Genomic DNA, 27,657 nt, shown 5'->3' on the forward strand with positions numbered 1-27,657 from the left:
ACATAGGATAGAGGGTAATAAATTCGCGAATAACCTGTGACATCATTTATGGAAGTCCTTAAGTAGCCCCTAAGTAGATTTTACATTTAACGTGTGGCCGAATATGCTTTTTAGCATCCTCAGAAGTCTAAATTTATATATTCACTAACCCAAGTCACGCTCGCGTGTGTCGACTTTTAGCGTTCTAATTTTATACTTTTTAGAACAAATTTAAATAATGATGGAAAAAACAGCTCCCACAAAAGATAATAATCGATAAAGACGAGCGTGATTAAATATATTAGACATTATAATATGTTTCTACATATATTGATAACCGCTATTTTGAAAGAATATACCGATCATGTTGGCTGTTGAGCTTTGCCGAGATATTTAAAAAAACATTTATATATTGTATTGTTTTACCAATGAAGTGTTTTTAAAAAAGAATATTTGCACTTTATTAATTTCATATAAAACTTTTTTAAAATCATCACTTTTAAAAAATAGTATTTTCTTTTTAAATTTAAATATTACATATTTCGTTATGCATTAAAACTATTTTTTCAACTTTAGTTTTTTTGTACTGGCAACTTTGTGTATGTCACATCCCATAACCTAAACGTCAACATTGTGTGAATATTTTTGTCTTGTTTTCTCTTTTTCTCCACCTAATTGTAGAAAATGTCTTTACTTAATACAACCAATCGCAGAGTGGAAGGTGTAAGATCACCGGATTTGGATCTAGTGGCTGGAAACTGAAGGAAAACACGATTCGCGGCACCCGATTGAAATAATTGTCAACGAACCACCGGTAACTGCGATGCTGCTACCCCACTAAATTAAAAGCTTAAGGGCTCTTTTTGTGTCATGTGGCTTTCGTCCACCTCACCGATGCAAAACATCCGCAACTCAATATTTCATAAAGCTTTTTAGTATGATGTAGATCTCCGGTGCAGACATGTCTCCGCAGCCGAGGGCAAAATCATCCGCATGAACTCGTCCGTATCATACTCATCTGTATACCACTCAGTTGTCTATGCACTGTCGTGCGGAGTGTTTTCTGGAGGAGAACTAAGTGAGGAATAAAAATATAAAAAAACGGTTTCTTTTAAAAAAAATTTCAATAAAACGGATAATGAATCAGATTGGTTGGACTGTTATAATATTGAATAATCGGCACCAGTTACTTTTACATCAAGTTCATAATTATACCGCAATTATAGGAGAAGAGGTAATTCAGTGGTCAGAAATGCTATCTGAAGAACCACTATTTCCATTTCTCGATCGAATATCTTACACATCAATACTTAGGATAAACCATCAATTTAATCCCAATGGAGACATTTTACAATATTTCGATACCGAATTACTCGAGCATATTTGTTTCCAAACAAATAAATATGTCGAACAAAGGCATAGAAAAGTTCTTCCAAAATCTCCGGATTTTGAGTTTTTCCTACCAGCGACTTGAAGAAGTGTTTTCCTAAGTACACATATTGATGCGATTTGAGGTAATTATATCCCAGCATAGATAGTAGAAATTTTATGGATAATATATACAACTATCGCCACGAAAAACTAAACTAAAACTACATTTTTCCCTCAAACTTTTGTTATACATGTACATATATACATATGTTCATTGAAGGGTTGGCTTTCATTTAAAACAAAAAAATAAAATATACATTTCATGTGAAGGACAGAAATTATTTTTTTGCAATCTATTGTCTATTTGTCCTGTCACAGCTGGCAACAATTGATGATTTACGACTAGGGAATCTCATGTGAGAACTTTGAGATCTTTAACTTATGGGAGAACATTTTAAACGGTTTATTCCATAAATAATATTGTTAAAAATAATAACATTTAATATCGTGTTACATCGCCTTTACTTCGAATAATGGACAAAAAAAATCTGGGAAGAGATTCATACAATGAATTTATTTCTTCTTCCATAATATCGTTCTCCCATATTTCATAATGTTTTTTTTTTAATTCTACAACATTACTTAAACGTTTGTTTTTCGAAGTTTTTGTTTTAAAATGGCGTATAGATGTTCAATTAAATTTAGGAAGGGACTATTCCCGGGCCAGGGTAGGGAAGGTATTCCTAAATCCTCCTCAAATTTTGTAATCTGGTAAAAGAATAGAACAAATTACCGAAAGTTTGAATAAAAAAATAGCATAATTTTCCGAAAAACAGTCACACTTTCATAAAGATTTAGATTTGAAAGTGGAGCTAAACACTAACGGAATTGGCTCTCAATCTGCCTATCTCCCATTCGTTCCAGTTTCAGTTATTTTATATTGTGCATCATCATTATCTTCAATACGCTTCTTATTACAGCATTTGTAATTAAACTCTATTATAATTATTAAATTACAGGTTTTATTTAAATTTTTTTATTCTTTCAGTTGATCGAATCTGCCAAGAAAAAATCATAAGTGGTGCGGAAGAACGAGCATTGTTATATCTATTGCATGGATCAGTATTGTGTAATCTCGGCGCACACTATCAATCATTGGCGTGCTTAGAAAATCTCATTGGGTAGGTTTGGTTCAAATATGTATTTACTAAGAGAGATCCTTGTGGCAAAATAGTGCAAAGTATAATTGATATGTAGATTGTCTTTTCTCTCTAAGATTCTGAGCATCTTTCTACAATACGCTTTGAATTTTGCCTATAATCTTAGTAGTATGGTCGAAAGTATACTAATCCAATGGACAGACGGCTGCTTTAATTAAATTTTTCCAATTTTTGTTAGATTAACTTTCCGTCATATGAAGAAAAGAAGAACATTAGCGGTTGCTATTTGTTAGAATGTCAGTCTGGTCCATTTCTGAATGAAAACCCCTCTCTCTCCTGTCTTCAGTGCAAACTTCTGCTATTTTGTAGCTCATGGCTTTCTTAGTTTCATTATCTGCAGTATTTCCAAAGATGTCGCTTCACTCAGTTTGATCGACTTGACCTTTTGCATTCAAAATTATTGTGTTATAACTCTTAAATACAAAGTTATTAAATACAAAGTTATTAATTTTAAAATCAAGTAAGATTTGTGCAATTAATATAGATACACGTTATTCTCGTAGCCTTGTCTGCGTCACATATTATCCAATTCGCCTCCGAAAATCGGGTTGAACTCTTAGATTTCTTACTTTGTTTATCGTGAAGTGAAAAGCGATTGCTTAGGCGTCTTGGTCGATACTCGGCGTAGCTTTGCTTGGTGCAAGTCAAGTTCTGACTTGGGAAATTCTGGATGAGTGTATTCCGAAAGGAAGTGTCGTAAATACTTTATGTTTGCGCTTGTGTATATACTTTTTCCTACTATCGGCCATTTGGTCAATGCAATGTTATATTTCGTGATGAGAATAGACTTATTGTCTATTACTTTTCTTTTTTGTGTAACGAATATTCAACGCTGCAACTTGATATTGTATTGGCATCGGCATCGACTGCTCCCCTTGTATTTGCGTATCAGCAGTGTATAATGCCGGCATGACAAATCAACTTGTTTTGTGGCAAATAACTAGTGTACTTAGCTTTATTATGCTTTTAGCAAGTAATTGCCACAAATTTAGCTCAAGGAGTGGCCACAACATACCAAATATTATTTGGCAAAAACTTGAACCAGTGTTGTTAAAAAAAAATATAATTCTGGAACAACACAAAAAATTTAAGTATAAGCTGTAACTGTCTAAATATTTTATTTATGATTTTCAGGCTAAAGAAACAGATCAATGAAGGTATGCATCTGATTCCGTATTGGATCGTCGAAATTGGACTATTGTTCGCAGCCATGGGCGAAAAGAAGAAAGCTATTGCTACATTGGAAGACGCAAGGTAATGATATTCTATATAAACCTTTTATTATTCTTTAATTTATGCACCCTTATAATTTCATGCTTATTTTGCATTTACCCTAATCAGTCAGAATGTCTATTTTGGTGAAATTCCAGTCAAAAAAACATTTACTTGAGATTAGCTTAGTAATTCCCTGAAGATAAAAAAATGTGTCTAGTTTTTTACAATATAATATGCGAGACATTGATTTAAAATATTTTTTTAAATTCATAGATCCTGATTGTCGTTGTTTGAATTCTGACACGCTAATTTAGTTTGAAATTTATACTCCTGATGAACATGCAGCAAATTTAAAAAACACGAGATCAATAGTCCCTGAATGCAATTGTCCGTGAGAGCAATTTATTGTCCTGAGAGCAAATGTTCGTTTGCGATAATGGACTAATACAGGTGAAGGGGTGTCCGTTATATAAGAGTAGGTTTTCCGAATGTGTATTTTTAGTAAAAAAATAAATGGCACAATACAATGTCAGTGAAGTTACCGTAAATGGTTTGAAAATATTATGTGACTTTAAATAATGATGAAGTATGTAAGTGTAAAACTATATTTCAACGATATTTCTGTATTTGGATAATCACTGTCAAGGAATAAATTTTTTATTTAAAATAATTATATTAACACTTACGGGCTGAAAATGGGTTGTTTTGCGAGAAATCTTTGCTCTTTTGAAAGAGACGTCAAACAACCGCGTAATACATCAGATGGACGCATAAAAAAGACCGATGTCCAAGTTCAGACAGTTTGCGTGTGTGGCGAAGCACGGACAGATCTGTGCGTGTGAATCACGTTACGCCTTAGAGTGTTTACTACATATAAATTTTTATTTCAATGATTTTGGACATTTCATAGCAAATTTTCGCTGTTTTTGTCAAAGTACAGTGTTTAGGTGCAGTATGACTTGACACAAAAATATTGCAATTTCCAAAATTATAAAAACCTGAATATAGGGATAGGATTAATAAATTGAATAATAGGTAGTAAAAGGAATGTCTAATAATGAATAGGATATAATATATTAAAAAACATTATTACTTTTAAAATATTAAAGTTTTTATCATGAATGATTTATATATGTATATTTAGTTGCAGTATTTCTTCCAAATTTTAACCAACTGCCATAACATTGCAGGAAAAACTACTCTGGATACGCTCTCGAGTCTCGTCTTCACTTCCACATCCACACGGCGCTTGTAAATCTCAAATCAGATCACTAAGCACAAATTCTTCTGATGTTGGATGTATAGTGTGATAGACATTCGGTGTGATTTTTCATATCAAAAATTTGAAACGATATATACAAATATTTACATATAATATAAATATATATTATACAAAATTTATCGATGTATTTATGCAATATACATCAGGGGCGTATATTCAGGGTGTGCTAGGTGTGCGGCGCACACCCGCAAAACCATCTAAAATATAAATTTAGAAATTTAGAAAATTTAAGGCGTAAAGCGACATCATTTTGCATACAGTAGTATGCAAAATTATAAAATTTTAATATGCAGTGTATAGTATGCATTGGTATTTGTCATTCGCTCTGAACGTTTTCGCGCGAGCGATCGTTTTGGAACAACACATATAACGCGCCGACCTTGCGCGCGGCCGCCAACTAAAGTAAATTGTTCCGAGATTTATCTGTCGATCTGTCGGCTGGCAGCGCTCAGTAGTAAAATTGGTCTCGAATTTGGTGCGCGTACTTCAAAAACTCTTGCGTCCGTCGCTGCTTTTTTATTACATTATATCACTATAACAGGTCACTCATTTTTTATATTTTGGCGTAAAATAGTTTATTATCTTATTTACATATGATCAATATTTAATTTTCTATTCTAGATTATATTTTTTTATTTACCCCAATAATGATGAAGAATACTGTTGAAGATATTTTGAATAATCCATTTTCAAAAAGAAGTTATGAAATTAAATTGAAGATAATATTAAGGAAGAAATAAATTCAGCAAATTTCGTCGCCATTATTCTTGACAAAACTTCAGATATAATGACGAACTCACAGCTCTCAACAGTTTTGCGTTTTGTTTATGAAGGTAAAGTTTACGAGCGGTTTATTGGCTTTACAGACGTTAGCTCTGATAAAACAGCCGATGGCTTATTTTGCCACGTTGTAAATATAATTGAAGAATTTCAAATTCAAGAAAAATTAGTTGGACAGACTTATGATGGGGCGAGTGTAATGAGTGGGCATATTAATGGTTTGCAAGCCAAAGTACTCGAAGTTTATCCACTGGCCATTTTTACACACTGCTATGCTCATATGTTGAATTTAACATTACAACAAGCTCTTTCCAATATAAAAGTGTGCAAATCATTCTTTCAAACTTTAAATGGATTGTCTGCATTCTTTTCGAAATCTTCCAAACGAATAAATGCTTTACAAGAGTTTGTAGCTAGAAGACTTCCTTCTGTTACACCTACAAGATGGAATTATACATCACAGTTAAGTAACACAGTGCAAAAATACAGAAATGAATTTACGGACTTTTTTCGAGACGTCGTGAAAAATTGTGAACTATGGGACCCCGACACTGTAATAAAAGCACGAGGTTTTCTTAGCTTTTTGGAAGATTTTGAAACAAGAAAACTTCTCCACATATTTTCAAACCTTTTTGGAAAAACTGATGTGCTATTCAACATTTTACAGTCCAAATCTTTTGACATATTATATTGCTGTAAGAAAGTTACCGAAATTTTGCAACAACTCAGACATGAACAGGAAAATAATTATGAAACATTATGGGATTCTTATGTAACGGAAGAAAATTATCCAAGACTGAGTAATGATTTGCTTGTTGAAGAAAAGCACGCGTTTAGCCAACTATTTAATACAGTAGTTGATAATATATGTAAGCAAATTGAAAACCGTTTTTCTTCAATGTCCAAATTGGAATATTTTCACCTTCTGGAGAAAGAAAAATATGAGCAATATAAAGAAAAATTTCCAAATGAATTACTTACCAAACTGCAACAATTCTATGGAGCATTATTTGATTATATAAGTTTAAAAAATGAGCTTGCTGTTCTTAATCATTTACCTAAATTTGCAGAGAAATCTGTTCATGAGCTTGTACAACTTATGAACACAAATAATCTTGAGTCAGGTTTTCAGGAAATAGATAAATTAGGCAAACTAATATTAACTCTTCCAAGCAGTACTGCTTCAGCAGAACGTTCATTTTCTGCTCTGAAACGAATTAATAATTGATATCGAAGTACCCAAGGCCAAGAAAGGCTATGTGGCCTTAGCTTGATTTCAATAGAAAAAGGGATCCTTATGGATATTAAAAAGAAGAGCACTTTTTATGCCAGCGTGATAGAAAAATTTATGATTAAAGAAAGAAGATTAGATTTTATATATAAATAATTATAAGTTTATGTTTATTGGAAATTTGATATTTTTATATAATAATATTTTAGATTAGGTTTGATGTTTATTTATTTATTTATATATGGGAAAAAGCTGTAAGGCAGTTTAGGCATGTCAAAACCTCGGCTAATAAAAATGAAAAAATGTACTTTATTTTTTATTTATTATAGCACACCCAATATTAACACCCACCGTACGCCACTGATATACATACATATATGTATAAATATTTTAGAGTTTAGCTGTTATCAATGTATATATTTGTATCAGAGCATTCTCCTGTGCGTTTTTGTGATTTTTAGTTTATTAATGTTGAAAATTTTCATTTGCATTTACAGTTTTTTTAATAAAAAACTTGCAAAATATCCTAGGCGTAACTACTTGGAGCTTCATAATATATTTTAATCGTTGTTGAAAACTAATATATTTTTTTAAATACATAACATTCCAAATTCATTTGTGAAGCAATTTATTTTTTTATAAATCAGTTGATTTAATAAATACATGTATTATGTATAGATATATGGTAGTTTAATGGCTAAATTGGCTTAAAGCCATGGTTGTATAATATGTTTATTAGAAGAATTTATTAAAGCATATCCATTTATAGCTTTATATTATTTAACATTATAAAATTTTCTATATTTTTGAAAAAATGCCCAACTAGAAAATTCTTTTCATAAAATTTGGACCATCACTCCATTTAAATTAAAAATAAATGCTACCATATATTATACAATACAGGGTCTAACCAAAATGCATATGTTTAGCTGCAAACCAAATTGTATAAATTAAAAAAAAGCTTTTTTCAACTATAAAATAAAATTTATGTTTCGTTCCAACTAGATTGTTGCTCTTCAGTGTATTTTTATTTATATGCACAAGTTAGTTACTTTATTTTTTAAAGGTAATTGTGATTTATATCGTTTATTTAAAATATATACAAATATTTATATAATAAACTCAGCTCTCTAAAAAGCGAGGTTTTTGTTTGATTGTTGTATAGTAAAAAAATATATTATTAAATGCACAATGTAAAACTTTGTTTAAAATTAACAAATGTGGAAGTTTTTGAAGATGTACACACTTTTATTTGAATGCTTATCATTAAACAATAAATTAATATTTCAAGTTCTACTCTGTATTCTTTTCACATTGCATATAGTCCAGTCAAATAATGGTTTAACCTCGGAATGAAAGATAACAAGTTGAAATTTTGCACAGACCTTTGTTTTGGCGTTCTAACGATAGGGTGAAAAGTCTCATAAGATATCGTGTCTGCTAATCAATATATTAAAGGTCAAAGGTCATAAAATCGTGTTTTTTTTTAAATATCTCACTTCCTTTGCGTCGCACGTCATTATATGTTTCACAAAACTTATAAAACATAAAATTTTCTACAAGTTTGTTATAATTTATTTCTTCGTATGGTTAATGGTTTTCGAGATATAGCGCGGGGAGTGGGAAGCGCGCATCCGTTTATAGGATAACGCTATGTAAACTATGGAGCCAGAGTTACCTGCACATTCTTCTACAGTTTCATAGGAAACATCGGAAATTGTTATCTGCTCAATGAACCCATCTAAAGCATTATAACTTTCAATCTCCATATCTTCAAAAATCATCAACGATAATACAAGAAGTAATAGCGTATGGCCTCTGATCCTTCTTGCAAAAGCATGACCATCCAACATTTTGTCGACAGAATTCGAAGCATATATTGTACTGTGAGCTTCCTTGATTCCGCTTCCATTCATTATATACCCTATGCATCCAAGAAAAGACATAAGCATATCAAAGCCTCCTAGTTTCACAACTACTCTGGACAAGTCTGAGTTAGCATCTGAAGCAGCTACGATTTCACATGCTTTTATGTACTAAAGTTATTAAGCATGTTCTCTGTCCGTGTTTCTTGGCAGTGTTTATAGCACACTGTAATGTGGTGTAAATTGTGTCCATATTACTCGCAGGATGATGAATAAAAGTAAGAAACAGAATGCGAGAAGTTACAATGTTCTCATTGTTTTTTGTAAGTTGTTCAATAAATCCATTCCACCCTGGCAACGGTGAGATATTTTTCCACTTTTCATACATCCACTACAAATCAACTACATTAAACATTTGTTCGGTTAGTTCTTTTACATCACTAAAATTTTGTACTTGAATCCTACTCAATCCAGGTACGACATGCTTTTCATACACTAGAAGGGGTATATGTGATACTGCTGCTAACTTCTTTGCACTTGGTTTTGTTGTAAATTTCTTTATGCGTTCATCGGATATAACTGCAGATTTTGGAGCTATTATTTTTATCATTCCCATTATATGAACAGTATTACAATAATCAAGAGTATAAATATTTATATCTGCATTGTCCGCTACATACTGTACTAAGGCACCTGACTCTGATGGTTGATTACGAGGCTGTGGGTGATAAACAGCTGAAATTTCATATTTTACAGTATCACTATATGAAGCGAAAAATCCTAAACTTGACAAAACATCCAAAAGTCTTTTTGATCCATATCTTCTATGAAGAAATACAAATAGGCCTATTAATAACTGCGATGAAAAGGACCGTTCTCGTATGGAAGCCATTATAGCATGACTTATAGCTGTGCATTTCGTTTTCAAATGCCCCGTCTTTCCTTTTCTGTTCTTTAGAATAACTTCTTGCAGAAAATGTAATAAAGTTTTTGGAATTTCTTCATTAATATTGGCCAACATTTTACTCGGAGGCGGATAGGACTTAGTCTCAACAACAGAAGATCGAATATCTTCTCTAATAATCGCCGCAGCAGCTTCCACTACGCGCAAGCGTTCTTCTTCCGATGTACCTTTTTTATTTTCATACCAAGCTTTGGATAAAATATAAGCTTGAGCATTGTGAATGATCCAATCTTTTTATTCGTTTTAATTATAATATCAGTTAAATATTTTCTCTTAATTTGGAAATGATTGTCTTATCATCTGGTACATACTTCGCAATATTTCTCTCTTAATTCCTAATAATACAATGAAGAAAGTAATAAAATTACGGTTCAAACGACTTGCCGAGACCACTTTTTTCACGATTGCTTACTTTTTCAAAGCTTATACCATGTTAGAGTACGCTCGGGATAAGGATGTCGGTTTATTATTGTGTGCGTGTACATGTATATGAGAGGGAGAAGCGATGTAGCGTGTACTTCATTGTCTCACTTTCTCTTTTAAGGACAGTCGCTGATTCGTCAACGCTGGTATTCGTCATTAAAGTGCAGTGTGGCACAGAAGTTCGATCTTCTCTAGTGATTTATTTTAAATAATTTTGTGTTGATATTGGTTTAACCCAGATATACCCACTGTCCCATGGGTAGGTCACTAAACTCGTGCCACTGTTTTTTATTTATAAATGAAATTTTAAGAGAACAAAATTTCTTGGGCATATCTGGGTTAATTGATATCAAGGCTTCAAATTAAAATATTTTACCCGTGGATATTATATTTTAATTATTTTTCCATTAATCCGTACGTTGTTAGTTTTTTTTACACTATTCTCTGCAAGGCTTAAAAAAGTTATTATTTTTATCGTTGCGCCAATTTTTTAATTTATTCAATGGATTCTAATGATTTAATAGAGTCGTCGAGCCATTAAACAATCTGCGAATAATTTCTTTCCCCATTTTATATCTTTTTGCTTTTGAAGAATAGCTAAAAACTTCATCATTTTTTTGAATAGTGAAAGATTTTGAATTTTGCAAATATTTAATTAATGACATCAATGTCTGGTTTTTTCGATTATATTATATATTTTTAATTGTCCGTTGAAATTTCCAACTTAACTCATATGTATGTATGTTAAATAAACATATATTTTCTTTTAAAATTAAAAAATTAAATATTCTGAGCGAAATTGTTTTGCGCCACACAATAACAAACCGGAATCCTTATCCCGAGCGTTATCCTTATCCTAAGCAGGTAGAAATACTCGCTTGATTCTATAAATAGATGTACGCTTTCCACTCTTCGCGCTATATCTCAAAAACGGCTAATTATACAAAACAAATATTTCAACCAAATATTTCGATGCATAGAACGAATCTAGTGCTGTTTTTACCTCATCTGTTGTATTAATTTTTTTTCCATTTAAATAATTTTGTAGATATAAAAACAAGTGAAAATCAGAAAAAGCTAAGTCAGGAGAATAAGGTGGAGGCTTTAAATCATCCCAATTGAGCTCCTTTAATTTATGCTGTGTCATCATTGCAAATTGAGGCCGCGCATTGTCATGATGAAAGACGACACCTTTGCGATTGCTAAGTTCAGCTCGTTTTCTTACGAGTGTCAAGTTTAATTTTTGCAGCTGTTAACAATATTACCAGCATTAATTTTTTGGTTAGGTTGCAATAACTCGTAATAAATAATGCCCTTCATATCTCACCAAACACAAAGCATTATTTTTTAATGATGTTCTACCTTTGGAGTGGTTAATGGGACTTGTCCTGGCTTGGCCCAGTGTCGCTTCCTAGTTTGATTGTTATAGAGTCTATAAAAAAAATTGGTTGTCTATAATATAGACAACCAATTTTTCATCCCCAGTCACTAGTCGATGCAAAAAAGGTTCATGCTTTTGTCTCGCACACAAAGAAACACATGTGGCAACTCGATCCAGCAGGTTTGCGGGTGACAAGTTGTGCGGGACCCAAACGTCGTACTTGGAAACCACTCCAATGCGATTCAGATGCTTCACCACCGTAGATTGATTTATACCCATCTTCATTGCGATGTCTTTGGTATTTTGATGGGGATCAGTTTCAAGTGTGGCATTCAGAACATCATTATCGGTGGTTGAAGGGCGCCCCACTCTTTCTTCATCAGCTGTTGATGAATTCCCAGATCTGAATTTAGCAAACCATCGTTGACTGCTTCGAACATCGATAGAAAATGTTAGAAGAAACTCCCCTTTATATAATACAAATACAACATTAAGCACAGATATTAAAACAGTTGGTTAAAAAAAATACATAATAGTCAATGTAAAAATACGACGTTACTTATGCATCAACCTAATATTTATGTCAATTACTAAATATTGATAATAATTACTAAGTAGAAAATCTGTTTTACTAACATCACTGCTTCCTAAAAACAACATTTCGTTGTAATACCAAAGTAGAGGCGCCAGACCGTTTTTCCCAATATATTTTGTTATTTCCTTATTGACGATGGTTCGTAGTGTTAATTTTTTTAGTAGTTCTTAATACTTTTGTAATGCAATGGATCGTTTGTTTTTGTTCAGGTAGTTGAAACTTTTTACTTTCCATGATACAGGAACAGCTCCATCAATCACGTAGAAACAATTAACAATCGCTTCAATTGCCTCTGTAAACGGTCAATCGGTCGCATCAATGACCGTCAATCACGTAACGATTAACAATCGTGATTGACCGTATCGGTGGCCCTAAAGAACCACATACATTGCAATTATAGCAAAACATTAGGTTTCGAGCCACCGAGCCCGAGGTTGTACGAATACACGCGTAAAACCAAATCAAAATCACCTCCGATATCAGCTGTCATTTTTTCTATTTAAATTATTTTAATGCTCTTTTTTTCATATACATTTTTGCGTATACATGTTGTTAAATATACATAAATCATCGTAGATTGATTTAGTATCCGTTGGCATATTTCTGACGTTTAACCACAATATTATTAAAACCCTTCCAATCATTATTGTTCAAGACAATGTGGCGACCACACACAGATGCTTACGTTTAAATGGTATTTTTTCTCAAAACTTGCGTTAATTTACTGTGACCAAAAAGATCATCCATCAACAAGGAAACAAGACAATTACAACCAGAAAATCAAATAAATAACACCGAGTTTTGTTCTTACTGTAAATATTCTCATTGAGAGAATATTTCTTTGTTTCGAAACGGTCACGGATATAATAAATCACCAGATTCACAAGATTCCCGTTGCAATGCAATACGACCTTGGACAATGCCTATCAATCGATTGTCGCTTTCTAAAGGCGTAAACCTATTTCGCCGTTCTAAAAAGCGACTGCAGCGATTGGCTGGATGATCGCTGCATAATTGTGATTGGTTTGCCGCCCTGGATACTTAAGCCTGGACTCCGATGAGGAGAAGGCAGACACAAGCAGTCACTCGAAGACTCAGGCAGATACTCGAAGAGACCAGCAGAAGCCCGCCGCCCGCGGTCAACACGATCATGGACGCACACATCCCGCCGCCAGCTTCTCCATCACCGCTCGGAGAATATACATTCGCTGCCACACCAATCAGAACTCTGAGGATCGTCCACTGACATCATACCTCAGCCAGCTTCTCCACCACCGCTCAGAGAAAACATCTCGCCATTTATCGTATGTCGCAACATATGTAAATATAATACAATGTAATAAAACTCTAACTAGATTTCACTAAGCGTCTCACTGGCTACGAAGTCATCACCCCCTAGAGTTTTCAAACCTTAAAACAATCTTAAATATAACCCCAACCTCGCTATCCAGTGTAAAAAACACATGAAGGTAGTCCGAGGAAAGCCTGGATGCATTGTATATCTGAGATCTACCCTTAATTAATGTGACCAGATTTTAAAAATATCAAAGAAGAACATTAAAATACGATCATCTTGGAAATTTTTATTCGAGGAGGATGTTTGGTCACCTTACCTCCTAACGCAAACTTATTAGCCAAAGAGCCAAATATGTACATTACAACGATTAAAAAAAAAATGAGAGCCAAATCAATTTATTAATTTAGCAAACCTTTATTATAATTTTCCAAATCAACACAAAGACTTTCAAATTTAGAGCTCCATATTTCCTTATTTTTTAAATCCAGTGCGTCTTGCGCGTATGCCCGTGGATATTTGTGCCAGAGCCGCACTTAAGGGGCCAAAGAGCCGCTTGCGGCTCCGGAGCCGCACTTTGCCGACCTCTGTTCTAACGCAATATCTAAAATTGACCACATTGTGCAGATGCTATGGTAATGCGTTGGTCATTTTGTCTATGCATTTATTATCTACAGAGAATATATAACGGAACGGGCATTGGATATTGATTGAAGGAGAAAGACTGTCGAACTTGCGATACGCCGAAGACACCACTTTCGTTACTTTCTTTACTATCATCATTGGAAGATGAAAAATCAAACATGAAAGCCTTCCCATCACTATCATTACAAAACATATTATCATTAAAATCACTATATTCAGCGATAGCACTGTTTTTTTTTACAATATTTTTTTTTAAATTCACAATAATATTTAAAAGAATGAAAAAATAACTAATTAACCCATCCCGTATGGAAGGTAGAAAAATCGCGAGCGTTCCGAACCGGGGTCCATTTTGTCCCCCAGACTATTCTCGAAATTATGATACTTTTTCAACAGAAAATTGTTAACCTAATCATCTAACACGTGTTTCCATACATATTTACTTTCATAAAACGAATAAAATATCTTTTTATTAACATTTTTTGCAAATTATAGTCATATTTTTCGGCGACATTTCTGGCCAAAGAACGATAAAGTGTGAAACCATGTTGAATATGTTTATGAAACGATATCCCACTATTTTTTGAAAATTTATGTTCTCCTTGGCAAGTTCCATGGCTAACTCTGTTTACAACAGTGTGACCGATTGTTTTTTTTTTCGGAACATATGAAACCAATGTGATGTCATCGGTAAAGTCAAAACGACTAAATAATTCCTCTCGCTAGCGTGAACGCAAAAATTCTTGCGGTATTTCACGCTTATTTTTTCTAATTGTTCCTGTTAATGTTGTCTTTCAAAAGTCTTTGAGCAAGGGGCACTGACGAAAATAAGTTGTCAGTAATGACACCACGTCCAGTTCCAATATAAGGACTAATTAGATCAGTCACTACCCTTTCACCTTGGTTTCTCTCTCGTACTTGCTGCTTTCCCATGTATGGTTGTATATTTAAAATATATGACGACTCTACATCAGCAGCAACCCATATTTTTATTCCATATCTGCCGGGCTTACTTTTGATAAAAGCGCGAAATTTATCTTGCGATTGTTGAAATCGTAATTGTCTGGTGTTTCTGTCATCAAAGCGAATTTTACTGTATAAATATACGAATGTGTCCCTTGAAATGACCGTAGAAAAAAAGAATTACTTAAAAAGCTGGTTAGATGTCCATATTTCCTTTAGTGGTAGTCTACGGCCATTGCATCTTCTAGAAACTATCAATACGCTGATGAATGCGTCTATTTCCGGTTGGTTGTTTTAGTCTTGATTGTCATTTCTAGAGACCCGATTAGTCTCCACTACTACTTATTTCTTGAATCATCGCTGCAGTCATGAAGAGAGCAAAGGTTTCCTTTATTGTAGTCACATTGCTAGCCTCTGTTCCAAGTCCTGAAGAAGATGTTACGATATTCTGGATTCGCGTTCTGGAATTGTATCGTGGAGTTGAATGCCATTCTAGACCAGATCTTGACATGAACGTGGTGTCTTCTGGTGTAAATTCATCATCTTCGGTTTCTTCATCTTTTGATGAAGAATCGTCAGCTTCGTTATCGATTACATCATTTACGTCGGTGGCATCTGAATCCAACTCTTCAAAGTCGATATCACTGTCAAAAGATTCATCGACATTGACATCATCTTCACATTCGTCTAAAAGTCTTTCTGTGTCTTGTCTGGACGACATATCCCAGTATTTTATCACAATTTATACCGCAAAAAATCACCAAATACGTATAATACAATATACAGAAAATAACAAAGTGTATAATAATTCTTCCTACATGAAATAAAAGGTATAGGATGATGGAATTACAAAAATAAAAATAATAAATCAGCTTTGCAAACAACGAAACACGGCAAAAGATAAGGAAACGCTGATTTGCCAGCACGTGGCTTTCTCCAGACAATGATTCTTCTGAGAAGGTGATGGTATACCAACAGCATATAGCTTTCTCGTTCTAACTCATTATGGAAACCGACCGTCGACACATTCATAACTTCGAGTGCGAATGAGCCCAAATGTTATCCTCTATACCTGCCCTTCTTGGAATTGCAAAACTGACGGTCACTCACAAATAATAGTTATTTTACCGCAAATTTATAACACGATTTCGAAATTTACTCAAAACAAATTTTACCTATGTATAATCCTTAATTACAGGATTACATAAAATGTGGGTCTATTAAAGGTAGTAATTAAAAAGTTACAGTGAAAAACAAATTCTTTGGGTACTTTTTGGCCCCCTTTTCGCCCAGGAAGGGTTAAAAAAAATATGAATCACTATAGTCTCACTTAGACACAAATTATGGACACCCGAGACACTTGAAAACCCAATAGGCAATAAAAACGTCGCCGACGTGTCTATCGAAGGACGATCGCCAACCATTGCTTTTGGGAGAAATCTACGGCACATCTGCATTTAAATTTAGTCATCAAAAAACCCCCGACTTATCGCGATAAATGAGCTCTCCCCGGCTTAATTCAAGTAAAAATGATATTTTTTTGATAAGATATGTTTCTTGAAACTCTTGTTTGCAAGGAAAGGGTTAACCGTTCCACTCGTAAGTGAACTACCGACAAATGGTTAAGTACCCCGTCGAAAAAAAATAGCACATACTTCTGAATGCACATATACATACATTGATTAAAAAAGTCGAATTTATCTAAAATATTTGCTGTCCATTCTTCTAGTATCTGAATGCATCGCAGCTGTCAATTTCTTGTTTTTGGTGTTTAAGATATTGCTTAATTATCTACGACAGTGTTTCCCAGCCTTCTTTATGCCATGCCCCACCGTAGTCTTTCCAAAAGTCATATGCCCCACCGGCATCTTTTTTAATAAAACAGTAGGTAAATTTTTAAAACGTATGTTATAATTGAAATAATTACAAAATACAAATTAAAAATGTAAGTAAAATAAAATAAAATGGTAATGCCTAATCCATTATTAAATTATTAAATTCACTTACGCTTGCTACAAAGAAATTTTATGTCTGGATCTAACTTGGTTAATTTCAGTCTTAAGTCCCCTCTATTTGTAATATTCAATCGATTCCTTTTTTTAATGAGTAAATCGCTTATGGCGCTAAAACCACATTCCACTAAATAATATGATGGAAAGGGTAAATAAATTTCTAGCATGCAAAGTAATATTAGGATATTTTGTGTTAGTTTTGTGGCGGTTCTCAGTGTTGACACATCACCGCTCAACTTGTGAAGCGGGTGTTTTTTAAATTAATTTTTATTAGTTTAAATATACATTCTTTTCTTTTTTTTCTATCAATATATAACAACGGTCTAACACCCCAGGTCCTCGCCAGCTCTCTAAAAAAGGTCGTTTAATTAAAACTACATTCGCTACAAATTGGTGTCCCCGACGTGATGGCGGAGGCGCCCGATCCCGAGGCCGCCCCGCCCGCCCGGCGAGCCGCCGCCTCCCGACGTGATCGATCATACGCAACAACGACCCGCAAGAGACGATCAGCTAAGATGACCGAAGAAAACGGGGTTTCAAGAACGCCGGAATCAGCAACGACGAAACCCGGTTCAACTGAGCACTTGACACAAGAGCGCAGGAAGAAGTTAGGGATATAATCCTTAACCCACCAGCCGACAGCGCCTACGCAAAGGTCAAGGCCGCACTTCTCGACCGCCTCAACAACTCGCGAGAAGCAAAAACTAAACAACTCCTCGAACGCGAGGAAATCGGAGACCGGAAACCCAGCAACACGACCTCGTCCACTTCGTCGGCCACCGGCTCGCAGTCCGGCACATTGAGCACCTCGATCAGCCACAACCCGAACGCGCCGTCGGAACAGCTGTCGCGCACCAACCTCTACATCCGCGGCCTGCCGCACACCACCACCGACAAGGACCTCGTCACCATGTGCATCCAATACGGCAACGACTTTTCAAACGACGACATGCAGCACCAACTGTTCGTTCCAGTTTGGACATCAAACTCAACGACGACTCGCTGCATCGCAACTTAGCTGCGCAGAGCCTTCTGTAGACGCGGCCCTGAACTAGTTTCTCGGCCGACCGAACATCGGGTGCTACAGAGCCCCGCAGCCACATGGAGTCAAAATCACATGGAGTCAAAATCAAAATCAAAACAACCGCCCACAAATAATTATTCTTATCCTTATCACACTTTCTTATCCTTGTTAGATTATTATGCATATTTTTGTTAGTTTTAATTAAGTATGTGTAGATAATAAGTTTGTAACTGTGTATAGGATAATTAAGTACTAAATAACATATATATCGAATTATAAATAAAATTCTGGCAAGGGGGTCTGTGGCGGTTCTCAGTGTTGACACACCACCGCTCAACTTGTGAAGCGGGTGTTTTTTAAATTAATTTTTATTAGTTTAAATATACATTCTTTTCTTTTTTTTCAATCAATATATAACAACGGTCTAACACCCCAGGTCCTCGCCAGCTCTATAAAAAAGGTCGTTTAATTACGTAGCCCCAAGAATTACATTCGCTACAGTTTCTTCGCACATTCATGCCATTATTCCTTTTATATTGAATAAATTTGTGATCGAATCATCATTTTGCATTTCCGAAAGTTCTTCTTCATACAAATTTTCATTTGAAATATCTACCAGCATTGGTTGTGTCAACCAAGCTGGAAAATGAATCTCTTTTAAATCAGCAAATCGTTCTTTAAAATTAGTTGATAAAGTTTGCAGATGGTCCAAAATAACACGTTTAGCATTATCGGTCACTTTACATTTTTGGAGCCAGTAAAATTTTTCAAAATTGTTGATAAAAATATTTTTTTTAGATAATTCGATAAAAGTGGTAAATGCAAATATCTTTGCTTTTGCATCGTCAAGTGTTTTCTCCGATCCTTGAAGTTGGCTATTTAAAATATTTAATTTTTCAAATACATCAGTTAAATAGCTTACAAATGCTTTACCGTCGACCGTCATCAAAAACTTCATATCAGATCGGTTGCTTAAAAAATCACAAAGGGTATCGAATAATTCCATAAATCTTTTTAAGGAATTTCTTTTTGAGAGCCATCTTACTTCAGTGTGAAGTAACAGTCTTACGTGTTCCGCATTTTGTTCTTCACAAAATAACTTGAAGAGACGCTCAGATTTAGCACTTGTTTTAATCATATTGATACACTTTATAACGGAATTTAGTACCTCATTTAGAACAGGTGAAATGTATTTAGCCACAAAGTTTTCCCTGTGAATAACACAATGCACCACAGTCATATCTGGATTCTCGTCTTTCATTAATTTTAAGCAGCCATTTTTCTTTCCTATTATATTGGGGGCACCATCTGCAGCACAAGATATTATATTTTTCATTAGTATTTTTTTAACATCTAAATATTCTTTTAGCTTATTAAATATATCTTTGGAGGTAGTGATGCTTTCTAATGATTTGCAGAATAACATTTCTTCTGCAAATTCTCTTTTATCAATATATCTTACGTAAGCTAGCAACACGGCTTCACTGTCTCTCAAAGTTGATTCATCCATTTGTAGTGAAAATTTTCTTGTTTTCAGCTTTTCAACAAGTTGGATTTCAACGTTTTCACTCAATTCGTCTATTCTTCTGCAAACAGTAGTGTTGCTGAGGGGCATAGCCTTCACGAGTTTGTCATCTTGTTGTAGAACTGTTTTAAGAAATGCTGATATTGATGGCTTGATTAGATCCTCTCCTATAGTATGGTTTTTTCCACATTTAGCGATGAGCAATGAAATTTGGTAACTAGCCTCAAGACTACGATCAATACTTGCAGTTTGTGCACAAAATAGATTTGTTAATGTTGTTCGTTTTCCAAATTTTTCTTTAAGATTTTGAAAGAAAATAATATCTGAATTAATATGAGTACTATGTTTCGCCTTCAAATGTGCTTCAAGACGACCTCGTTTCATTGGTAAAGGATTTCTCACACAGAAGACAAAAATGTAGACATTCGTCATGCCCAGCAGGTATAAATCCAAATTTTAAGAAATCCTACGCACGTGGGTATATTTAGTCGTGAACGAGCAAATTATATTTATATGTGGAATATTTAATAATTTCCGACGTGTCCCATCTCTGAAGCGTGGTGCCCCACCTCTGAGGCGTGGTGCCCCACCGGTGGGGCGTACGCCCCACCGTGGGAAACACTGATCTACGATGATAAAGCATAAATTACTTACCGCAATAATGTAATTATCTCACGTCTCAAAATATATTAAAAATGTTATATTATATCCAGTTATCTAAATTTTCAAAATATTGTATTCAAGTTTCAAATATCGTATGAAATCAAAGACAAATATTTTTTTACTGAATACTATATTTAATCAATCAAAATACAGTAGAAATAATATGAAACAAAAAGCAAAAATTTACATTAATAAAATACAAAACTAGTATACAATTATATTCCGTCAATTTTCAATGAGCATGATTATATCCGCGTGTTATTACAATGTTTGGAATTTGATTACTAAACACTACGATTACATTGTCGCGTTGTGCGTAATTAGATTGAGCTTCTTGCAGTCCCATATTGCAGCAGATGTTCCCGCGAGGTGGTTCTTGCATTGGCATTATAGCCGGATGATCAATATTGGATCGGTAGTAGGCTAGACCTTTAATCCGAAGTACGTTGGCGGTAAAAAAAAATAATTCATATTCTTCTTCTTCGATTTCAACTCTCCCCTCGTACATATATAGTAGTAATTTATTTAATATGGCGTGATTAACGCCATTTAAATACAATACATTGCATGATCCATGCTCTCTGAAGTAATCCATAAATACGTCTGAGTGAACGGATAGAACCAATTTATGAACTCGGAACTCTGGCCCTCCTGCGACCAAAGTAATGTCGAATAACTCTCCGCGATATAGCAGCTGGGAGATACCATGAGACACGTACGAGGAAAAATTATCACATTGTACGCGATATGATGTGTTCGACACCGTCCTGACAGCCTGTCCAGTAGATCCCGAGGGTCTATAATCGGGCAATGTTAGAAAATTTTGCGACGCCATGATGACGTCTCCCGCCGGCGCTAGTTCGACGAATGCGCGCAGGCGTCGTTTCGGACGCCACTGTGAGCCGCGAGGGTGGGGCGCGGCGTCGTCGCGCGCATAGGACGCTTTTGTGCTTTCTGCGCATGTGCATCTTTTATGCATTTGTTCATGTCACAAATATGAGTGCTCTTCCCGCTTCTTTACAACATATTTAGCTCGAAAATAATACTTATCGAGCTAATGCTGAACACCTGGATCAATGGGTGAAGGAATGTGCCGATAATTCCAAGACAGCTTGGACGATCGTTATAAAGACGAATACGCAGTCGCATATCCTTTGCAGGTTTTTATTTTTATAATATTAAAATTTAATTATAATATACATATATTTACTATCGATGACACTTTCATAGAAAATTGTTTTATTGCCAATTGTGGCCACAAGTACGTCCAAAAAATCAAACTGCTTGGCAAAAATAGATATTCGTATCAAGTTGACTACAGCTAATACAAAAAAGTGATAAATACGTCAAGGTGTGTTTTGTGTATGTTTAGGTATACATATTTATACATTATAATAATATAAATTGTATTTATATCTTACAGAATGGTTATCTTGCTATTATAAACAATCATAATATTGATTCTGCTGCAGCGTTACATCATTTAAAACCTAGTTCTGAAACTAGAGCTATATTTGAATCGAATGTCAATGATAATTTAGGTATTACACATTTATTACTTAAAAAATCATGATACAACTATAAATATTTATTATCTTAGATGTCACAGAGGTCATTCATTTACATGAAAAGAAGTTAGAATTAAAATATGGAATGAATTCAATGGATATGGCTAATTCATCAATCAACTCCAAATATAGATATGTTGTGTATTAGTATACAACATGGAGATCTACACATTTAGGTCCACATTCTGGAAATACATTGAAGGTATTATTGTTAAATATTATAAAACTATTACAATATTAACAAATTAACATTTTTGTTTCAGATGTTAGAATCAAAATGCCAGCCTATGAGAAGGAAAGCAACATAATTAAAACACAAGAGGACCCGTTTGCAGTTATTGATGAAACGAGCACATCAGTTGCCATTTGCTTCTGATGTGCTATTTATGGATAGCACCGCTTCTTGTGATGTAGAAAACCACTGTATTACTTTTATTCTTACACTATGCAGTGTTGGGGCTGCGCCTTTGGGTATTGTAATTATCAAATGCCAGACTCGTAGATTATAGGGCTGGTTTTTTAAAACAAATTTTATTATTATTTATATATTAATTTTATTCTTCGTTCTTTACACATAATTTTTCAATTATGCTTTCGTAAAATGTTTTCTTCTGTCTTAATTCCATAAGGAGCCCTTTTTCCATTGAAATTAAGCTTAGGCTACATAGTCTTTCCTGGCCTTACGTACTTCGTTAACAAGTATTGATTCTTTTCAGAGCAGGAAATGTTCTGCTGAAGCAGTATTACTCGGAAGAGTTAATATTAGTCTAGCTATTTTTTCGACTTCCTGAAAACCTGACTTAGGATTATTTTTTTTCATAAATTGTACAAGTTCATGAACAGGTTTCTACGTAAATTCAGAGCATGAATATATAACAGTATTCGTTTTTCAATCTTATATATTCGAATAATGATCCATAGGATGTTTTTAGTTTATTGCTTAATTCATTTGGAGAGTTTTCTTTATATTGGACATATTTTTCTTTCTCCAGGAGGTGAAAATATTCCAATTTGGGTATTGAAGAAAATCGGGATTCAATTTTCTTTCATATACTATCAACTATTGTATTAAATAGTTGACTAAATGCAAACTTTTCTTCAATAACTAATTCATTTCTCATTAGTCTGTGGTAATTTTTTTTTTTTTGGTGCATAAGAATCCCATAATTTTTCGCAATTATTATCTTGTTCATATCTGAGTTATTGCAAAATGTCAGTAATTTTTTTACAGCAATATTATATATCTAAAGATTTAGATTGTAGAATATTGTATAACATATCAGTTATTCCAAAAATATATGAAGAAGATTTCTTGTTTAAAAATATTACAAAAAGCTAAAAAATATTTGTGCTTTTATTACGGTGTCAGGGTCCCATAATTCAAATTTTTTCAGGACATCTCGAAAAAAGTATAAATTCATTTTTGTATTGTTGAACTGTGACGTATAATTCCATCTCGTAGGTGCTACAGAAGGAAGTCTTCTAGCTACAAACTCTTGTAAAGCATATATTCGTTTTGAACAGTGATTCCCAAACTCTTTTGGCCCATGGATCCCTTTTCATACTCAATACTTGCCCACGGACCCTAGGTGAAAAACTACATAAATGCATAATAGAAAAATTACAAATTTAACTTTGATATCTTGAATGGTAAATGGTGACGTAAAAATAAAATATAAATAAAACACAAGTGTATATTAAAATTATAACTTTTGTTTTAAAATACAAAAAAAAAATTAAATGACTTGGATGAACCTGATGGGATATTATGAGTGTATTTATGTCCGGCTCAATGTTTGTGAGTAGGAACCGCAAATCCCCTTGAGTATAATACTAATTTCTAGTCGGTTTCTTTTTTTGTGTTGAGGCTCATAACGGAACTGAATCAACGTTCTACCAAATAGGAAGACGGAAAAGCAATCAACAGCTTCTGTACAATAACCCATAATGCTGGATATAAAATTGGGATCTCTTTTTGTAACCAAAACGTTGTCGTATCCTTGTTTAAGCATTGGTTTCAGCTCCTTATTTGTAAATAATTCAATAAGTTTCTCCTGTATTAGTATGTATTCATCTGTATTTGTGCTCTGAGTTTGACTACTCGCAAAAAGGTTCAACACCCAGTCGGGAATATCCAAGTGAAGAATGTCTTCAAATCTTTGGTTAAAGTTCGAATGAAGCGACGTTAAATGTTAACAATAAGCAAACAAATCTTCATCTCTATTTCGCAATTTTGAAAGATTGGAAACTGAGAATATTCTCCTCTTCCCTAGTTTTGTTCGTTGCAAAAGTTTTGCAACAAAGCAGATATTACACTTTTAGTTTTGATTAAATTTAATGTGCTACCTTGTAGTTTCAAATTAGTCTCGTTAAATCTGGTAAATAAATCTGTCATATAAGCGATGTCATTTTTTGAGATATTTAAATTGTGACGCAATCGTTGTCTTTACTCTCCAGGAATTCCAACACTGAATCAAAGAGCGAATAGAAGTGATCCAAAATGCACTTTTAGATAATCAACGTACTTCTGTGTTAAGTAGTAAACGATTATAGTCATAAGTCATCATCATTTTTTAAACAAAGTTGAGCAAATAATCTCTCATTTAAAGCATTCCTTTTGAGTTTATTAACTGCTTTAATGACATAATGTAGTAATTCATATAAACGTTCACTAAGGTTTTTTGCGACCAAATGATGTCGATGAATGACACAATGTACCGATAATACATTCGGTATAGCTTGTTTTAAGTATGCCAGAAAGCCTCGGTGTAATCCTACCATTGCCGGAGCACCGTCAGTAGCAACGGAGATGATATTAGTCAAGCTTTTACATCGAAAAATCTTTTTAATTCAGTAAATAACGTTTCACCTTTCGTATAAATTTCCAAACATTTAGCAAATAACAATTGTTGTGTGTTTTTTTTATTCATTGTTATTTATTTTAACTTCCATATTAATAAAAATTTGTCACAATTTTTTTATTTTATATTAAACGTTGCGCGGATCCGCTGACGTTGTTCAAGGACCCCCAAATCAATTTTAATATTCCACGGACCCCCTGAATGATCCCGGGGATCCGTAGGGATCACTTTAGGAAGCACTTGCTTAGAAGATTTCGAAAAGAATGCAGACAATCCATTTAAAGTTTGAAAGAATGATTTGCACTCTTCTATGTTGGAAAAACCTTGTTGTAATGTTAAATTCAATACACAAGCATAACAATGTGTAAAAATGGCCAATAGATAAGCTTAGAGTACTTTGGTATGTAAACCATTAATATGCCTGTTCATTACACTTGCCCCATTATATGTTTGACCTACCATAAAAAAAAAAGATTTTATAAGTAGCCCTCTGTCAAAATGAACATATTAAAATTGAATTTAATTTTTTCCTTTCAGATCAGGAGGTTCAGCAAAGATGGAGGACGGTTCGAGATGCCTATAGTAGCCTTAAGTCGCTAGAAAAATATCAACCATCGGAGTCGGAACATATTAAGAAGAAGAAGTACGTCTATTGCGAGATAATGTTGTTTCTAGACGAAACAGAGGAATCGATTTTGATACTACCAAACGAAACCGTCCAATCTGAGCAAGAAATCACTGTCTCTAGGGCCAGGTTTCAATCGCAGGTACCAATAACAAAAAGAAATGACGAAAAAAAGAATGAATTTGAAAATCAACTTTTGAAATAATTGAATAATGACAAATCTGAAAACGTATTAAAGGCCTTGTCAAACAGAGAGCGAAGCGAAGGCGTGGCGGATCGTTTTTATTTTGTAATATACAGAATCTCATCACATAGAAAAGCGATTACGACGCGTTCTGGTGCGTTTTCGCGGCGAATCTCACGCCATATCAAACGCTAGGCGCGAAAGCTAAACGAGGCGAGATTATAGTATTATATGACTTTGTATGTAATCTTGCCATTCAACTGCTTCGTTGGTTTTAAAATATTTTGCAAACTCCTGTAGAATATCTTTTGCTTGTCGGGATGGTTTTCTGGATATCATAAGCAATATGTTGCCGATGTCCTGACGCCATGTCCCTGCTTTGAAATATCCATTTACTTCATAATCCAAAATTCTATTTGGAGTATATATTTGCCAAGTATCCAAGACTAGTAAAAGTATCAACAGTAGCTAAAAATCTTAGAGTAATCGCTAGTCGATCTTTCACTGGAATAATTTATCTCATATTGGTGTCTTGTTTTGCTATTTTTGGTCCAACTGTATTCAAAAGGTATTCAAACTCTTCAGCTGACATTCTACAGAAGTTTTCAAATTTCCCTGAAGGTTCTTTTAGTAAATCTAATAACATGTCCGAGCCATTGTACTTAAAATATTTAGTATGAGTATGTCAACATATAAAAATTATTATATTATCATAATAGACAAGCTTTAAGTATTATATTATTAGTTACTTGTGGTCCTCTGCTCTTATTTAAAGATAACATCCACCACTCCTTGTACATATTTTTCGTTTATTTTTTTCAGTTAACAATTTGCAAAAGGACAACAATATCATTTGCAGCAGCAATTTCAATATCTGTATCTTCTTCCATTTTGCAACTAATTTTTTAATCAGTCTTACTTTTTTTAATAAATAAATAAACTACACTGAACGAATCAACCACAAGTTTGAATCAAATGTATCGGATCAAACATTCGCCACACTGTTTGGCAGCAATCGTCGAGTCTTTGACCCAAACGTTTGAGTCCAACATTCGAGTCAAGCGTTCGTAGCATGGTCTAGCTCCGGATTTATGTCGTGCATTTATTAGAACACTCTTTGTTTACAACATATATATAGCTGTTTTAAGATCACATTCCATGGGTCTTAAAAAAATTCGCCATTTTTGCGATAATAAACCCACAGGCATTCTTAACAACTCATGTGCAGCAAAGGCGTTCATTGTAAAGTTTTTTTCTTTCGTCGTTACAACAATAAATTTACAGTAGGGCCAGTTTCACACGTGCCGGATGGATTCGCCCGGCACCGGGCCGGCGCCGTGTAATGGGGGTGGTGTTGTATGGGCTAGTAGTGACCATTTCAGACGTGCCGGACGAATCCATCCGGCGCCGTCCCAACTCTGAATAAAAAAACACCTTCGTGTATTAAGAAATAAATTATAATATTAAGTCTTTTTTTTATTATCTGTTTATGTTATATATTATATATGTGTTTAGTTAAAATTTGTTGATGTAAAAATTAGCTAAATAAATTAATAAAATAAATAAATAATACTACTAACACGAAAAGAAAAAGCAATGGTTTGATGTAAATCTCCTATAGTCAAGTATCTGAAAGAAATATATTTTTTTTAGGTGAGGTGCTGCGAACTAAATGGAAAAGATTGAAAGATGGATACATGGAGAATTTCGCCCAACACACTACATCCGAAGATTTCGTTATTTTTGAAAGTGAAGTTAGAGCTCCATCATCAGTATCACCTATAAATTTATCCGTTTCACAGCAACCAACCTCCAATGGATTTACAACAGATCGGAGTAATTTATGAAGAAATTGTTAATCAAGTTACAAAATAAATGTATTTTTTTAAATTAATCAACACTATATACTTACACAAACTGTAATTTTCTGATTTTATATGCTTATAAATCTTAATACGTATCTTAAACGAATTGCCAATTTTTTTGG

General features: G+C 34.0%; 1 long non-coding RNA gene across 8 annotated transcripts; it reads left to right on the forward strand.

The window, feature by feature from the left end:
* Positions 1-562: 562 nt before the first annotated feature.
* On the forward strand, positions 563-27,637 carry LOC148234069 (uncharacterized). Of its 8 annotated transcripts, none has more exons than XR_015809890.1 (7): positions 563-612; positions 693-793; positions 2,399-2,531; positions 3,705-3,824; positions 5,689-5,900; positions 25,399-25,628; positions 27,324-27,637. It is a non-coding gene; the product is annotated as an uncharacterized LOC148234069 (long non-coding RNA). The 8 variants fall into 8 exon arrangements; XR_015809888.1 differs by lacking the exons at positions 563-612; positions 693-793; positions 2,399-2,531; positions 3,705-3,824; positions 5,689-5,900 and adding exons at positions 20,433-21,592; positions 21,663-21,783; positions 21,856-21,973; positions 22,033-22,202; positions 22,264-22,423; XR_015809892.1 differs by lacking the exons at positions 563-612; positions 693-793; positions 2,399-2,531; positions 3,705-3,824; positions 5,689-5,900 and adding exons at positions 20,502-21,592; positions 21,663-21,783; positions 21,856-21,973; positions 22,033-22,202; positions 22,264-22,410 and having other exon boundaries at positions 25,399-25,754.
* The last annotated feature ends 20 nt before the right edge of the window (positions 27,638-27,657 follow it).

This window comes from Plectrocnemia conspersa, unplaced genomic scaffold, assembly GCF_051122295.1.
Source record: "Plectrocnemia conspersa isolate PC_06_02 unplaced genomic scaffold, ASM5112229v1 ptg000006l, whole genome shotgun sequence".
NCBI classification, from domain to species: Eukaryota; Metazoa; Arthropoda; class Insecta; order Trichoptera; family Polycentropodidae; genus Plectrocnemia; species Plectrocnemia conspersa.